Source organism: Bicyclus anynana, chromosome 17 (assembly GCF_947172395.1).
Source record: "Bicyclus anynana chromosome 17, ilBicAnyn1.1, whole genome shotgun sequence".
Taxonomy (NCBI): domain Eukaryota; kingdom Metazoa; phylum Arthropoda; class Insecta; order Lepidoptera; family Nymphalidae; genus Bicyclus; species Bicyclus anynana.
In genome coordinates this window covers 3521779-3540915 of record NC_069099.1, presented here as the reverse complement: position 1 = coordinate 3540915, position 19137 = coordinate 3521779, and positions in this window count along the sequence as shown.

Below are 19137 nucleotides of genomic sequence, written 5' to 3'. Positions count from 1 at the left end.
GGCAGATTTTCTTGGAATGGAAACATTGAATAGATCGATAGAATTATCAAGATGTTCGTAGCAATATTTGGCTCTATGCTTGGCTCGGCTCGTTGTTCAGTTCGACAAATATAAAAACGGCGAATGCTCGATATTCTGTTACAAGTGAATGTTCAAGTCTATCAACACCTTAATAACAGTTCATGCAAATACAACCTCTAAAACAAAATAAGTAAACGCACCACACTTCATAGTAATATTATTATTTAAAGGCGAAAGTTTGTGAATACGGTTGGTAGTCCTTTACGCTCCTTTAGCACGATAATATAAGTTGAACTCAGGACGTCATAATCAGAATAATAATCTGCATAATCGTGTAAATGCCAAACAGCTTAATTAGTCCGGTTGTCCGGTTGTATGTGGACTCGGATCACGAATCTGTGGGTTCGAGTCCTGAGTAGAGCTATAAAAAATTGGGCATTTCTTGGTTTCAAGAAATTCTCAACCCGAAGATGATAAGTTGGTGGTGACTGTGGACACTTACTATGCCTCGGAGATAACATTAAGATGTCGGTTACTAATAAACATAGTTATACGAAGAGTGATCGTTACGAAGTCAAACAATATCACCCTAAATGCGCCAACCCAATGCCGCATTAGGGCAACATGGTGCGTCCTAAACTCGCGTAGCGGACCGTTAAATTTGGGTGATAATAATGATGCTGAATTATCTAAATAAATATATAATAATAACTAATTATGAACTGAAGCGGTTTAAAAGTCGCGTGTAAACGCTCAGTCTGTATCCAGCGTGCAAATAAACCAGTTCCGCCAACTCTACGCGTCATGTCATGAACCGCCTCACCTCCGAGTGAAATGTCAGATGGGAACTCCCGGACAAAAAGTACCGCACTTAAACGGTTATTCGTAGTCGATAACACACTAGCTATTTACATAAATGCCGACAAATTAGTCATTGTCACTAGGTACAGGATATCTTCCGTATACAGGGTATCTTACTGTTATACGATAGTCATTATCACCAATTTCCCAACTTCGGGCTGGTTTTACAGAAATTCCGTAAGCTCAGTATTTCATAGCCTGACCTTGGTCTCGAACTCCGGAGCTCGTGATGCGAAGTCACATAGTCTAACCACTGTACCAGCGAGGCCGTATACTGAATACTAAATAAATACATGTTTCATACTAATACTACAAAGAAAAAATTTGATTGATTGTTTTTTTGTTTGCATGGAATAGGCTCTGAAACTACTCAACCGATTTAAAAAATTCTATTGGGAACACTGTTGGGAAGCTACACTATCCCCCGAGTGCTATAGGCTATATTTTATACCCGCATTCCTACGGGATCGGAAAAAACGCGGGTGAAACCTAGCGGCGTCTTCTAGTTATATTAGCGAACGCCCGTGACTTCGTCCGCGTGGAAATCAATGTAAACTTTCAACCCCTATTTCACCACTTTAAATGTTGAATTTTAAAAATTCTTGCATCACATTATATTTCGATTCGATAATTTTTTCATGATTTATGAACACATTTTTAAACCTATAACTCTAAAAATTAAGGACACTCCATATTTCACCCCCTTCTATTAGTATTTATTTATTTTAGAATCAAAAAGTACCCTATGTTTTGCTCCTAGGTCCCATTTACCATAATATTAAAATCCATCTTGATCGGTTCAGCCATTTAGCCGTGAAAAGGTAACAGACAGACAGATAGACAGACTTACTTTTGCCTTTATAATCCTCGTAGATTTGAACCGTACGTACCACGATAAAGATGACATTTTTATTGATCTTTATCATAATGTTGACGGGACTAAAAATAGCTGCAACAATGACAAAATCAAAGTGCCCACAGGCTCCGTAACCAGCGGCGTTACTGGAGCTGGAGGGTTTGGGCGACCGCAGAAGCATCACCTGGGGCCTGGGGAAGAAGAAGAATAGGTGGAACGACTCTCCTCAAAGACTCGGACCTCGGCTTAAAGTTCCGGTCTTTGGAAGGGAGTTTTGCCCTGAATGTATCAGACCGGGCGCCAAAAAGAGGCAGGCAACGCGCCGTTTAGGTGCCAAAAGTAAAGTCCCTCTATCTGACAACTGGAAAAACTACCTCCATATGTCCATTATGTGTAGCAACTCTAGACAAATACACTCAAATGGGAGATCATAGCAAAGCTGACCACGTAGGGACGACTCAGTCACGTAATGCACAGCGAATAAGAAAACATTATAAGCAAATTTTGCGACCGCGCGTCTGAGAGTAGAGTCTCATGGGACGCCCTGGCTGTATATTCATCGCACGTTTCACTTCGCCGCTTTAGGGTCCAGCCAGGCGCCAAACGGGTCAACGGAACCCCTAAAATCATGGCCTGTATTATCAGTTTAGTTTGATGAAAGAACTACGTAGCGAAAACGTTATCAGAGTGCCAATAAAACCGTTACAATGATTGCTAGAGTACGCCTCTATATAGAGGATCATGTTGGCTCTAGACGGACGGAACTGTACGTCTAATAGACAAAGCTCTCTCAAATTGAAGATTACCGCAAAGCCCAGCACGTAAACTGTATTACATGGCCACGCGGTTAGCGGAAAATTTATATGAAAAATTTGCGACCGTATGTTATAGAGGACGCTTTGACGATGTTGCGAAATTTGAATTCCTTCGTACCTATTTTGGTTAAATATATCTTTTTATTTTATAAAAAAATATATTAATTTTAGCCATGTTTTTTACTGACTGCCAAAAAGGAGGTTCTATGTTCGTATTTTTAATATAACTCGTACTCTCATCTAAGTGAGGACCCTATCCTACTTAAAACCAAAGACAACCCATTATCTACAAGGCCTCAGCCCCGAAAGGAGCTGTAAGAAAATGACCGGGGAAGCAAGATCCCCGCTCCTTACCCGGCCACGGAGGCTAAGCCTCGAGGCTCGTACTCCACCCAGATTTATCACCTGGGTGGTGGTATAACAATCAAATAATTTGATGTCGTTATGTTTTAAGTTAGCCGTATCTACACTTATAACATTAAGAGGTAGAATTTGTGAGCTTTATAAGTTTAGTGGGTAATCTCTGTTGTGATCTATTGAATTGATTGTAATAATTCTTTTACCAGTAGGTATAGAACGCCACGTTTTTTTTTTTTTGACAAGTTATTAGCGATATTTAGTCATCGTATACGGGAACTACGCAGGCGAAACCGTGGTTCGTCTGCTATGTGATACAAAACCCAACAACATACAAGGTTAAGAAGACTTTTTTTCAAAAAAAGTTTAAACAATATCCAAACAAGATGGCGGCTCGGCGCGGCGTGACGTCACGACCGCCGTGGGTCACGTAGCATTGCAATTTGCCGCCGAAATGGAAAAAGGTTCTGCACGTGCTCCTATGCTTTACGTTTACGCCGCATTATCTAGTTAACTCTTGAGTTATTGTGGGGTGGGGGTGGGTAGTTGACAAAAAGTATATTTTTTGCTACTGCGCCCTTTCCCCCCTCTATTGTTGACACTAGAAAGTACCACAGATTATAAAGAATAATGAGCAGATAGAGCGCAAAAACTGTTCACTAAAAGGAAATAAATTTTTTTTGGTAATTTTTGATTATTATAATGTAAATTTTTATAGGTAATTATTGGTTATTATATTAGTTTATTATTATATTAATTTACGTAATTGTTGTTATTAAATCTGGAAATGCAAATTATGAAAAAAGTTTGTGTATGCAGATGTTAATAAGACGCATAATGTTTGTTTTTTTTATGGAATTCACCGGCCTCACCACGCTGCTTGTAAATACTCATTCAGTATCATTCTCTATTCTGTGAATACAAGTACATATAAAAAAATAGTTATACGAACAGTTTTACTTGTTCACATAGCATCACTCTTTACTATTACCGTTCCGGTACGATATCGCATAAAAACTGTCAGAGGTACGGGTAGCCTCGACTTGTATCTGATTCCAAGTAAATTCAATTCCATCTTCGTCTACGTCATCACTTAACATCAGCCCCTGCATTCTGTAAAGTTACAGCGATGAAACATCGCTCATTTCCATGGCAACTTCGTTGTTAGTGACATTTTATTTTTGGCATCCCATAGAAATAAAGTTGATATTCTAATAAAACTTGTCAGAGGCGACATCGACGATTTATTAGCAGAATCACACCCCGTCAGAAAGCAGTCAAGTGCTAACTTGTCGGACGAAATAACGGAATATCTAAATAGGTACGAATAGAACAATATTGACGGAAATTGAAAATTTGACCTAGCGATCTTTAATTTCGATTTATTTTTGTGTCACTGTGGGTCCGGGTTATTTTTTTTTTTTTTAATAAAAAACATGAAACGTTACGTAAATCCGATTTGTACGTAATCCTGAAGAAAGGATCAAAAACTTCCTGTGTGTACTGTGTACTGTGTACCTACTTAAAATTCGCGAATGTGATCAGTTTAATACTCTACTTAACTCCAGAGTCGTGACTTAAAAGCTTCGCAGCCTCATAAGGAACTACTGCGTATCACACCGAACTAACTGAACAAAATGAGCTGAATTTATTTTTGCGTAGGAATGCTCTATGTTCTTTTGTTCTCCCTGATATTCTTTTGTACTACTTTTGTATGATTTTCGGGCAAAGGAGCAAATACTGTGTTTTGTACTCGTATGTGGTCCAAATAAATAAATAAATGGATTCTTCATTGAAATAATCCCATGAAAAAACAATTGAGGCTATAATTTTATTCGTATTTCAATCGTTTTGAAGACGATACCTTTATTTAAGAAATATTTAATATTTTGCTAGGCACCGCACTTCACATAGGGTGATAGGTTTCACTTTGTTTCACTTCGCCTAAACCTTGATTTTACACGTGTTAGTGAAGAATGAATGAAATACTCTTTAGATATTGTACACCAAAACTAAAATTTAAATTTAAAACAAACAATAACTTAACTTAGAAATGAATGTACAATTGGCGGCTATATTATTCATTAGCGATATCTTCCAGACAACCAATTCATAAAGACAAAATAAAGGGATAAACAAGAAATACTACGTATTAGTGTTTTTAAAGTAGATTGATTTTTTAAAGTTCTTATTCATCGTCTGGTTTTTAACCAATTTAATTACTTGCAGGTAGTTGTTACAATTCGGTGTGAATGTGAGCCGCCAGCAATTGCTCGCGGGCCCGTGACTATGCATTCATTAGGGTCGGTCGACAGCGCGACATGGATTAAGCGAACCTTCGCTTAACTTTAATAAGCCGCCGATCAACAATACATGTTCACTTGGTTACAGTTTGTGGGAGATACCAAATTTCAATTCTGCTCACCTTAATTTACCTATATATTTAATACTAGCCTAGTTCCAGTTCTTGTGAGAATACGGGAATAAAATATAGCCTATGACACTCACAAATAACGTCACTTTTTAGTGGTATAAGAATTCAAAATCGGTTATGAAGATCCAGATTACATCCTAACGTAATACCACAAACTACCTCTTTATAATATTAGTACCTATAAATAACCAGTTTGGAAGTCGCTACAAAAGGTGCATGTCCAGCAGAAGACGTCTATTACCAGTTATAATAATGATGGTGATGATAATGATAATGTAATGTGTGTGTATGTGAGTTTGTATGAATGTATGTTTGTATGTATGTATATATGCTTATATGTATTGTTGGAAATAGTAGTCTGGGACGGTTATGACGTCGCTCGATCTCGTGTTGGCTCGTGCCGACGCTATTACGCGACTTCTTTCGTAAAGAGTAGGGATTTAAAGAGGGGTAGCGATATGTTAACTATAAAAAACGTCTTTAACCCTACACACAACGTTCACAAGTGCGTGACTCCACTCAAGGTTATCTGCTATTCTAGGGTTTATTTTGGTTACAGTTTGATTTGTTAATTAAGTTGTCCTGACAAATGTTGTGAGTCTTAACCTTTGTTCGACATTAGTTTGTAAGCTATTTCTAAGTCTGCTAAAAGTATATTAATAAGAGTTATGTTCTAAATATACTTATTAGTTATTGTAACTTTCTTTTCAAGCATTAAGTATTTAATTCCCCACTTCTCTTGTTGTAACTATTTATATTACTTTCTTACAACCTCTCCTATTGCTGGGTCACTGGCAAAAATATCATATAGAGATAAGTGTTCCCTTGTCCAGTGTTTTCCGTTTTACTCTTATGTGTCACTAATGTTGGTAACTACTAAAAAATCAAGAAAAATAAAATAATTAAATAATAACAATAATAATACCTAACATTTATTCGTGTAAAACTATAATCACTTACTGCAAGTTTGTGCCACTTAGCTCAGTTCCTCAAAAATAGACAACAGTGTAAAAATCAACTCTAACAGGTAAGAAACAGTGCTGAAAATCAAATGATCACTCCTAGTATTAAGCACTCGTATGGCGTGCAAAGTGAAGAGATTTGAAACAGTAGCTGACGCGAGGAACAGGCAATCAGACACCGTTTGTATGCAGTTTCTGTGGTAAACTATTCTATGATTGTCGAAAAAAGACTACTACTAACTCTCAGATCTAGTGTTACAAGTACCTCGATTACAGGTGGTATTAAAATTTATTATTTGATATTTTGTGGAGAGGAGGTATCAGTGTTGGTATAAATAAGAGGATATTTGATGACTAGAGCTCAGTTGTTTGTTAGGCAGCGTAGACACCGTCACGCTGCCAGACGCGTAGTGATTTTAATTATTGTATATCATAAATCTAGATAAGTAGAATTTGACGATCTCTCTGGCGCAGTCAGGTACAGTGCTGTGGATTTCAACAGAGAGGTCCTGGGTACAATTCCCAGCTCGAGTCAGTTCAGTTGCAGCTGGCTGTTAATTTTTAGCCTCCTACTGACCTCTGAAATTCGCTACCCTTCAGACTAGAGTATTCAGGTCAAGGAAAAGTGCAATTAGATTTTTCGTCAAAGTTCAAAAATGCTTTCGAGTAAATTCTATTAAAAAAAGCATGTAGACGAATAATACCCAATCGGCAAATTGAACCCGCAAGGGGATTTGGGAATTTTAACAAGAGATTATCTCTTCAAAAGGGATGACGAAAATGGATTCTGTACGGAATACTGATAACATTCGATGACCATTCGATTAAAATGTTCAATCGAAAGTGTATTAGCCTTTCGGGAACGTATTATTTTCGGATTTCTCAATAAAACTTTCAGTGAAATCTGTTCCTCTATATAATTGATTGCTCTGTAGAGCGTTTCAACTGCAATTACTGCAGATATACTAGTATAGGTATTAGGTAGTCTTTCTACTTTCGGAAGATGATTTGGCTGTTGATATAGTAATAAGAAGATATACAATGTGTATGCAAGCGTTTGACTGGCGCGTATAATTATGAAAAACTGAAAGAGCATTTACAATGCAAAAAAAGTCTTTTGCCTGTAACTTGCTAATCAATAGTTTTTGATACACCCAACGTCCAACCGTCTTCTGCAATTTGTAATTATCATGGCCAATATTTTGCCAGAGATATTATGTCCAATTTATAATTAAATTCACAAACTTAGAAACATAAATGATAGCTTTCTGATATTTTATATCCTGTGTATTTGACACATTTTATTTATGCTATTAACCTGGGTCACAAGACTCGGGCTGAGGTCGAAGTTTTAAACTTATAACTTCTTATGGGAGACTAAACCGCTTCGTAACGTAACGCGTTACGGCACCGCTCTGTCAGGCTTCACTTTCTCCCAGGCATACCGCAGCAAGTTTAAGTTATCGCTTCTGTCTCGCGTCCGTCACACGTTATTTAAAATGGAATATGCCACAAGATTGCCACAAGATGAGCCTGGCACCCGGCAATCCATGGAATACTTTTAAAATGCTATAGATATACATACCGTCTTTGACCATCGCAAGCTCGTAGAACATAATATATTGTTGTACTTATCATAATTACAATTTAACACACTTAAAACATTATTAGCATTTAAAAAATATTGAAAACATACATACCATAAGGGTAACCCTCCGATTCGTAATGAAATGGTTCCAATAATGTAAATTACTTTCAAGTTTTTGTTTATATTAAGGGGAAACAACGACGCCGTTTAATTGGTTCAGTCACGATAATATCTATTGATACTTATTACTGGTATATAGCTAAAGAGTTTGTTTGGTTGAACGCGCTAATCTCAGAAACTAAACTGGTTCGACTTGGAAAATTCTTTCCATATTGGATAGCTATTGCTTAAAATCAGAAATTGAATAAAGTTGACTTAAGTAGAACTTATTATTTATCAGATATGTGTAGTTGTAGTGGCATTATATTGATTTTTTCATTCACACAACAGCCTGTATTCGTCCACAGCTGGACATAGGCCTTTCCGAGAGCGCGCCACCACTCACGATCCTCCGCCTTCCTCATCCAGCCACTTCCCACTACCTTCTTATATTATATTATATTGATTTAGTAGACTTTATCTTTGGTTAGTAGCTACTTCTCCTATTCGTCCTAAGACGTATAAAGATTCGTCAAACACCTATCATCTTCCAACTCTCTAAAAAACCCGTCATCTAAAAAAAAACTGTGTAATAAAACTAAGAACTTGCCTATTTATATTGAAGTGCATGCATCTGCTTGGTCACTCAATTATTAAAAAAAAAACAAAATGATAAAGTCGGAATAAATGGGTAAGTAATTAGTTTCTATACTTCATGTATTTTATAACCCTCTGTAGCGATATAGTATAATTAGTCGCTAAACGCCCCCAGCTACTACACGTCGAAGTGGTAATCGAGCCAAGTATTTCATCATTATTATAATATCCTATGTACTAACAAGCGACCGCGGAGATACGTCAAATAATGGATAGGGTACCGTTTAATTAAATAGAGAATTCATGTCTACCATCATGCAGAAAAACTGAACTTCTTTATACACTTTTGTTTCCAAGATTAATCTTGGAAGGAAATAAATGGGCAAGAGAGCAATCGTAAAAGGAGAAATTGATTGGACGATATTAGAGAGTGAACAAGACTTGACGACCCACAACTGAAACTTGTGGAAGACTAAACTTCGTTTTGGGGATGGCACCATGTAATGGTGTTGACCGTTTAATTAATTTTTAACTACCTGTTCCCGCAGACGTCCTACCATCGACAACTTTCTATATTATCGAGAAGCGCCGAGAGCGTCAGCCAAATTCGAGAGAATTTATTTTACACTACCTATATCAATATTGCCACATCTTGGAACTGAGAACCTCCTACCTACCTATGAGTAGGTTCAAGTACGTCAATAAGCGCTTTAGTTCTAACTTATTTTGAATGCACTGTCTACCCTAAAGGCTCATTACGAACCAAGATTAAGGAAGGAATTTTTTCATCATCAACAATCCTTATTCGGTTAACTGTTCAGCACGAGTCTCCTCTCAGAATGAAGGGGTTAGGGTAATAGTCCACCACACTGGTCTAATGCGGATTGGCATACATCACACACATGGAAAATAATAAAATTCTCAGGTATATAGGTTTCCTCACACTTTTCCTTTACCGTTTGAGACACGTAGTGATATTTAATTAAAATTGCACATAACTGAGAAGTTAAAGATGCATGCCCCAGACCGGATTCAAATCTACACCCTCCGAATCCACTGGGCTATCATACTGATTCATACTAATTTTCTATTTCAGTAAATGCCGTATCCATGTCCTGCATGTTTCGTGGCGCGCGAAGAAGCTCACATTCTCCCGACGCAATAGTTTGGGAGTTATCGCGCACTACACTTTGACAGTAGTTTCAGTTTAGTCAGCCCCATTAGGCAGACAACGACTAATGCGCAATTTATATCCGTCGCAGGGAAATGAGGATGTCGGTGATTTTGTGAACACTATTATGTCATTTATGTATTTTGATTAAACTGTTGTCCATAGAAAACATTTTTGGATAGAAAGCTCAATAAGGTAATCTTTAACTGACGTTATTCTTGCTGCTATCAAGACGTATCAGAGGTATCAATGCATAGCGATGACAGTGACCACGGGGTTTTATTCGGCTCACTACTGAACTCGAGTCTCCTCTCAGAATGAGAGAGTTTAGGCCAATAGTCCACCACACTGGAACAATGCCGATTGGCAGACTTCTGACACGCAAAGAATTAAGAAAATTCTCTGGTATGCAGGTTTCCTCACGACGTATTCTCTTCCAATCCGCATTGGGCCAGCGTTTCAGATTTCAGATTTGGCTTAATCCCTCTCATTCTGATAGGAGACTCGAGCTTAGCAGTAAGCCAAATATGGGTTGATAATGATGATGATCATAATAAAATCACAGATTTTTTTAACCAAGCCTTTTTTAACAAATAGAAAGTCCTGTACATCGATCTCCTATTTATCATAAGAGGTCAATGGTCCTGTACCTATTATGTTTTGAGTCATCCGAATGTATCAGGATACAGATGCAATTCGTTAAACAAAATTGCTTTTATTGATTTATAACATTCATAACTTTGCTTTCATTTACGAGTAGTTGCAATTGTTATAAGGCAGTCCAAACAGTCCCCAAAGTTGGGACAATTTGCTTGGTACAATGTCTCATCAATCTTAGCCACTCATTCGGTGTTACTATACTCTAATGTGCTTAAACTTGGCGAATTAACAACTTGAGGGTGTTGTTAACCAGGAACTGTGAACTAAACCCTTCGAGGATCTCTTAATTGATTTTGACCCTTCTATTATATTGTTTAGACCTAAATAATGTTGGGCTACATACGTATATCCAATGTGTTTGCTAATAAGTTGGTAACAGATATTATTTTTAATTTGACCATGAAAATGATTTTACTATACGGGAGCTTAAGATTATTAAACAAAAAAAATACTTTCAAAATAACTGACATACGTGGTTTATATTTCCCAAAATATTGTAGACATTTTTGGTTAAATAATATTTGAAGCAAGCTCGAAACTTGCCCTATATTTCTTTTGTACGTATATAATCTAACACAGAATTCGAAATGTGTCTTAGGTCTGAATAGGTCGTGCTTTTTTGCAAATATTCTTGAGAATTATTTTAAGTTAGCTTAGATTAAATTTATAGTTTTATAGTATTAAAATTACCAGAAAAGCATTTTCGCGTAGTAAATCTCGGAGTGCGGAATGCGGACACGCGTTGCCGCCATGACAGTTTAGTAATTAGGCGTCCAAAATGGCGGACGAGCTTCCCAGCGACAATGATTTAGCTCGGTGACTTGCTGTTAAAGTTTAGGATGTCGGATCGGTGCGGAGATACCAAAGAACTCATTTCAACTCCACAAAAACTCCTTCGTTGATTGCGTCGAGGTTGTACAAAAACGCAGACACTACCACTACCTATAAAAGTTTCTAACTTTAAGTACGTGAATTTGAATTTTGATCACTTACAATCCTGTTGTTAATTACATACCTATTATGTCAATATAGATATGTTCATTCCCTCACAACCATCTCAGAACTAAAGTATTAGAGGTTTCTGTTGCAGTATCTTTTATTTACCTAGTTTAACAATGTTTTCAAGGATTAACCTGTAGGGGTATGTTGTTTCAATTTTCATATTAAAACTAAATATTTGAAACTTATGCAATTGTGTTGGACTACCGCATATGGTACGTACTAAAAAAAATTGTTAAAGTGCCGTCAAAATTGTTTGATGGATTCATAAAATTAATCAAATTAATTTGAAAGCAATTTGGGCACAGAAATTCTTTAAAACTCCCCCAAAAAAAGCAATTTCAAATACCTACCTAAATATTTTAATTCCCAGACAGCGGCATTACATATATATCGGAGCAGTTCGTAAATAAAAAAATTGAATATTAAAATATTCGGATTGCAACTTGCAAGAGAGCTCTTAAACCATTTCTTAATCCAATTTCGTTAAAGCATACCTACCTTTTAAAGTTTCAGTTTCGCGCAATATCCAATAGGATGCAAATGCAATGCATTACTGATATTGGAATTAAATCGGTCCAATTCATATGCAGCACGGTCGAAATAATTTGTCTTTTAGCGCTTTTAAGGGATTACGATCGGAAACGACGAGTTATTTTATTTTCATTAACAATAACTCATGAATAAAACAACGCTTTGAATTTTACTGTTCTGTTTTATACCTACTACTTGTTGAAGGAACAAACAGGTGGTACACGTGATCTTGAGCGGAAAACTATGGGTATAAAAAATCCCCGATTTCTTACGTCACTAGATCGTCATCATCAATTCCAACCACAGTTAGGGGGTTAAAACAGCCCCCACATTCTGTAAAGTGTGTGTGACATAGTTGGTTTCCATGGAAACTTCGTTGTTAGTGACATTTTGTTTTTGGCATCCCATGAAAGTTCAAATTTTAATAAACTTGTTATGGGCGAATATTGTATCGACGAGTATAAAATAGCGGAATCGCACTCCATATGTCGGGTTGGGGGGCGTGTAGCGATGAATGAAAAAAATCCCATGACTGATGCACGTTTTCAGAATTCCACGCACGCACGATTTCACACCCGCGCAGTCTTTCTTCCTGTCACCCGCATATCATGGGAGTGTTATCGTCGAACTTGCCAGACTATAATAATGTTATTAATTTTCGGGGCAGGGGCAACTATTGCATTTGTAAATGTTTTCATTAGGTTTTTAAAGCACTACAATTCAATGAAGGTCTGGTGTTAATCTAATAATGGAGCCGAAGGACAGACGAGGGAACTCCACACTGATTTACAATAGTTACCTTGTGTTTGGACTTAATTAATTTGTATCGATGAGAACTTTACATCTAGATGGGTCTTGCTTGACTGTCATTAGGGGTGTGATGATGGAGACGAAAAACAGTTAAGGTTACTCCTCAACAATGTACAGTAGCTACCATGTGATTAGGTTTGATTAATATGTATTATATGGGTTGACCGTAAACACAAACAAAAAAGATTTTAAATGTTTATATTCGTAGGGCTGAACGAGGAGTGGTGTATAAGAGTATAGGTTAAAGTAGTATTTTTAAAACTGATTAAGTTAATTGTATTCAAGTACTAATCATAAGAAAATAACGTCGTGGTTTAAGGACTTATAATCAAATTGATTAATATTTGTGTTTACATTAAAAATCCTATGATGTGTTTTTGTGCATTTTCATTCCATTCTAAAAAAGACTCACTTTTTATTTTGTACCCGTCGGATGCACCTAACGTGTGGGTAAAGCTGGTGGGTGCACAGGACTTTTTACTATAATACGAGTAGCATAAGAGCTGTGAAAACTTTAAGTCATTCGACGGCCTCCGTGTCGCAGTGGTATGCGTGGTGGATATACAAGACGGAGGTCCTGGGTTCGATCCCCGGCTGGGCCCGTTGAGGTTTTCTTAATTGGTTCAGGTCTGGCTGGTGGGAGGCCGTGGCTAGTTACCACCCTACCGCCAAATACGCACCGCCAAGCGATTTAGCGTTCCGGTATGATGCCGTGTAGAAACCAACAGGGATTTTCATCCTACTCCTATCAAATTAGCCCGCTTCCATCTTAGATTGCATCAACACTTACACATCAGGTGAGATTGTAGTTAAGGACTTGTAAAAGAATTTAAAAAAAATCCACTTAACGTTAAGGGATATTGAAGCAATAGGTAATCTAAAACTCGAATCAATTCAATGTTTTACGTGCATGAGCACGCGTCGGTGTTTCAGAAGATAAAAGTCGTCTCGAGGATCAATTTGAGGTCTATAGTCTCCCAACTAGACATGCGTTGTGACCTTTCACAAATGAAGGTATTTTTTGAAGCAGAAGTGCTTGGATTGAGCCTCGTCTCGAGGGAGGGCACGCAGAAAGTATAATTTCATCAGTCTGAACACGACACATTGATAATAATCTTCTCATAAAGCTAACGTGCCAACGTACGCTATAATATAATGTATATAGATAAATATTTTTTGAATATTTTTCATATAAGTAAACATAAGTCATACATTATAAACTGATTTTATCGCTTCAGCTTTATATTCGGCTTTTTATGCCTAAGGTTTAGCCAAAGAAATAAAATCATCATCATTATCATCACCATCGATATCAATCGATGGACGTCCACTGCTGGTCATAGACCTCTTAAATGGATTTTCCAAACATAACAAAGCGATAAAATAGAACAAATTCATTTACTGTCTGTTCATGCCAATATCAAAAACCAGTAAACAGATTCTCATTCGGTTGTCCTGCACGCACTTAAAAAGTACCAATGTCAAAAAGTCACTTTCAAAAATGTCATTAGTTTACTAATTTAATTTTCTACTGCTGCTGCTATCATCGATGACTACTATGCTTGAACCGAAGAATCCCTGCTAAAAGATGTTTTATCTTCAGTTGTAGATTCGCTGCATTCTTTACCTTCAGATTGTCAAGTACAGACATCGTTCAATCATTTGCATATTTAGTACCCGGGTGCCCTAATATCTTTCCTTCCAAGATTAATTGTGGAAGCGAAAAATGACTGCTCTCTGCAAATATCAAAAGAAGCCAGCTTTATCTTTGCATTATGTTAGTGATTGATTTCTCTGAATTGACCTATCAATTTTAGCACTTTAATATTGGTGTACCTAAAGAATTTATAGTATTACAGTCTAGCAGTGAGAGAACCATTTGTTCAAAAGAAAATCAGGAAATAAAATTATTTAAGTGTCAGAAACTAAAATGAATTTTATTATTTTATCCTATTTTAGTTTATTATACTGTTACATTAAACTTAATGGGCTTACAGCTCAGTATTAAAGCCATGAATTGCAAAAATGCAATACCTAACATTATTCATAGGCAAAAGGCTTACATTACTTACAAGCAAGACGAGGCTTAGTTTTAGTAAGCTAAATAAATGAATTTCGTCTAAGTATTTCTATATAGCCTGCCAAAAATATAATATTAGAGGCGCCACAAATACTTTGTTTTACTTTATTTGTGTATGTTTATTTATTTACAGGTCAAGCTATAAAATTATCGCTTCGTATAGAGTCTCAGCCTTAGCCACTCATCGCTGCCGGCGTATAGTATAGTGCGTGATCTGAAACGTTACGAAGCGAATGATCCGCAACAATGGCGATCCCGTCTTTACCACTTTGTACCGAAATATCGGATCGACATTTGTTGCCGCCCCTTTGTATTTCCCTTACAATACAGCTTATTTTTCTTTATTGGGACACTTGATATACGAGTTCCTTTTATATTAGCGAACCTCGCAATCAGTAACAATGAAAATCAGCATTTCTTTATTACCGTTGTGGTTATTGGTTTAGTGTAAGGTTACGTTTGGGAGCGGTGCCTTTTTCAACAGACAATATCTAAACACAGGCATCCGAGCTGATTAGTTAACATAAGATCCAAGACAGCGAATAGGTTTAAATTCGCGATTCTTTTTTTAAAACTTTCACAAATGCTTCTGCCCATTCACATTATAAAAAAGGAACGAAAACTTACACTGATTTTCTGGCAGACGAAATCGCGGGTGTCCGCTAGGTAATAAATAAAACAAAGAGAATTGCTTTAAAAATTCCAAAATACGAGAGAAAATCTCTATAATTCAGTTTCCAATTTTAATTATTTGTGAAGCATTATGGTCGACTGGCATTACCTACATCTAAGCGGTAACAGAATTCTATTCGCCTCCATAATTCCCAGTTGGCGGTCGTGATAACATTCCGATCGTCCGTGTCCCACTAGAATGGAAATACTTTATCCTTTTTATTGTTCCCTTTAGAGAGGAAACCGTTTTCTCGATGCTCCTGCGGCATACTGCGGCCCTGGTAGGTACTCACCGCTATACCTATTTTATGATAACTCATTACCAAAACTACTAACGCCTCGTCTGTAATCAATTGTTTTTCGTAATATCACGTTATTAAAGCAAAGAGGTGGTATTTGAGGCTAAGAAATTTTACTGAAAATTTCTAACAAGAAAAGAATGTTCAATGCTCCACACTCAGAGCTCGTACTCAGGGTCTCGGTAGCCAAAAACACATAGATCACTGGATTTATGAAGCAGATTTTAAAAAAGTTGATCGTCTCATCGAGACGATGCTACACATGAAAAATTAACTTGATAGTAATCAGTTGTACAAAATGTACTACGGATTCCGGACTATAATGATTTCTTAGTAAAAAAAATTCAAGTTGAACAAAATAGCCTGCTATAAAATTGTATTCTTCGAGATACATATCACGTCATTTAACATAATATGATGTATTATGATTTCACTCCAAACCAAGCTAAATCTAACTCACATTAAAATAACTGTTTTTTGAGAAACAGTTGTTTTCTGATATATAAATTATTTTTCGTAAGTAAAGTTTCTATTATAGGACTCAAAAGTGATTACAAATATAAGAAAACTAATGTCGAACAAAGGTTATGATTCACAACACTTGTCAGGACAACTTAATTAACAAATCAAACTGTAAACAAAATAAGATCCTAGAATGGCAGAGAATGACCTTGAGTGGAGTCACGTACTTGTGAACGATGTGAGTAGGGTTAAAGGATCCTTTGACTGATATCAAACACTCCCCTTTTCCACACAAGTCACTCTCCCCGACTATCCCAAGTAACCCATAAAGAATTACACGGCGATAACATTTCTTAACTTATTAAGTAGATATATATAAAACCTTAAAGAATCATAGAGATGATTTTTGGTAATATCCAGCTATATCGACACATCATCAGTACCTAACACACATCCAGCGGGTTAATTAAGAGCTGTATTAGTTGGCACTAACTAAGAGCACAAGATGCAGATTGCTGCAACGTCAAACATGCATATTACTCATACATAAGCAATTAATCTGAACAAACAGACAAGTCAATCGCGTGTGTCAATTACCCCACTCGGCTGCTGCTTTGAGGTTCGCTCATTTCGCTCAAACTATCAACTTCACGAGTTGGGGTAAATACTGAGCTTTCGGATCTAAGTTTTTGAGTTAACAAAACTAGTTCGTTGCAGTTGACGTTGTCTGTCAATGCAAACACCGCCTTTACTTCGTTGGTAAAATAAAATAAAAAGAAAAACTTGTTTTTAGTATACCTACGCTTTTAATGTAAGTGTGTATGAATAAGTAGTATTTTTAAATGTAATTGATGAGCTCGAAATTCTTGATCGAATCGAATCTTAATCGAAATTCATCAACATCATCATCATATCAGCCGATGGACGTCCACTGCAGGACATAGACCTTTTGTAGGGACTTCCAAACATCACAATACCAGCCATCTGCCATCTGCATCCAATGCGACTCGCTCGATGTCGTCGGTCCACCTGCTGGGGAGTCGACCAACACTGCGCTTTTTAGTGCGGGATCGCCATTCCAGCACCTACCAATACCACAGTATACATACCTACCACCTACACCTACCATACCAATCGAAATTAATTAGCCTGAAAGTTGTAAAAAGTAGAAGACGAGTCTCCTAGTGAGAGGAATTTAATAATATCATGATATTTTGCAATCTTATATTGTAATTCCATAACGCTAACTCGTAACGTGAAGAGACGTGATAGCCCAGTGGATATGACCTCTGCCTCCAATTCCGGAGGGTGTGGGTTCGAATACGGTCCGGGGCATGCACCTCCAACTTTTCAGTTGTGTGCATTATAAGAAATTAAATATCGCGTGTCTCAAACGGTGAAGGAAAATATCGTGAGGAAACCTGCACGCCAGAGAATTTCTTAATTATCTGCGTGTGTGAAGTCTGCCAATCCGCATTGGGCAAGCGTGGTGGACTATTGGCCTAACCCCTCTCATTCTGAGAGGAGACTCGAGCTCAGCTGTGAGCCGTATATGGGTTGATAACGCCGACTCGTAACATTTAGTTAAAAAAAAAACACTGTAACAGACGGACAGACAGACGCGCAAGTAATTCTATAAGAATTCTGTTTAGTAATACTAAAACTTACAGGCAGCCGCTGGATGCTCGCGGCTCAAGACCGTTTTGTTTGGAAGTCCATGCAAGAGGCCTATGTTCAGCAGATGTCCATCGGCTGTTCATGATGATGATGATGATGAATACATAAAAGTGTTTTTAAAATTTGTAAGAGAGAGCTCAACGTTATTTTCAAAAGTTCCTACGAGTACATCGCCTGTAACGAATTTCCGTTAATTTCGCTGAAACTTTAACCTTTCCGAGTTAGAAAACATAAATACAGGCTTCGGTTTCCTCCGAAAGTTGTATTTGATTAAACGTGAAGAGTAAATATTTTTGTGTAAAGCCAATCTTGACGTCGGCGAAGTTGCCAGTAACTTGGGAAACAGGTAACCTCATTATAATCGATTACCACCCTTCCAACTTTGTGAGCTTGATACAATTTCTTCTATCTGCCTTCGTTTTTAAATTTATGTAGAATCAAAGTTAGCTTTTCGCTTTTAGCTACCTACTACGAATTTAATTTTGTTTTTATTCAATGACAAGTTAGGACCTGACTGCGATCTCAACTAGGGTTGCCAAACATGCTATTGTACTATAAAGGGTCATCTTACTATATACTGTTGAAGAAATATGTAGTACGAAAAAATACCTATATTTCACAATAATTTTCGACAGAAGCAATTATTTGGTTGATTGGAAAATCATATGATTGGTTTTGAATAATTTTAAAGTTAAATGTATAAACCATGTACCTAACACACTAATTACACTCTTATTTTAGACAAAAAATCTTAAAAAATGCAAGAAGTGCTAATAAATATAGTTTTTATATAAATAAATAGCCAACAAATTATTAAATTTCAAATTACCTTCCGCTTATTATCATTGCTTATTTCATAAAAATCTATATATTTTCATAAAGTGACTGTAAGTACTGACTATGTTTTTTACATGTTAAATCTGAAAATACCATATTTTTTTAACAAATTTTGGCAACCCTAATGTAAACTAATGATAGGTAAGTGACGGTGCAGTCTGATAGAATCGGGTTAACTTGGAACAGATACATGTATATTCTACCCATACCTAGGGTATTAACGCGGCATCGTACAGGAACGTTAAATAGCTTTGAGGTACGTTATTGCCGATAGAGCATAACTAGCCCAATCATATGCATACCACGAGACCAGACCCAAGCCAATTTTGAAAATAAAAAATCCTTA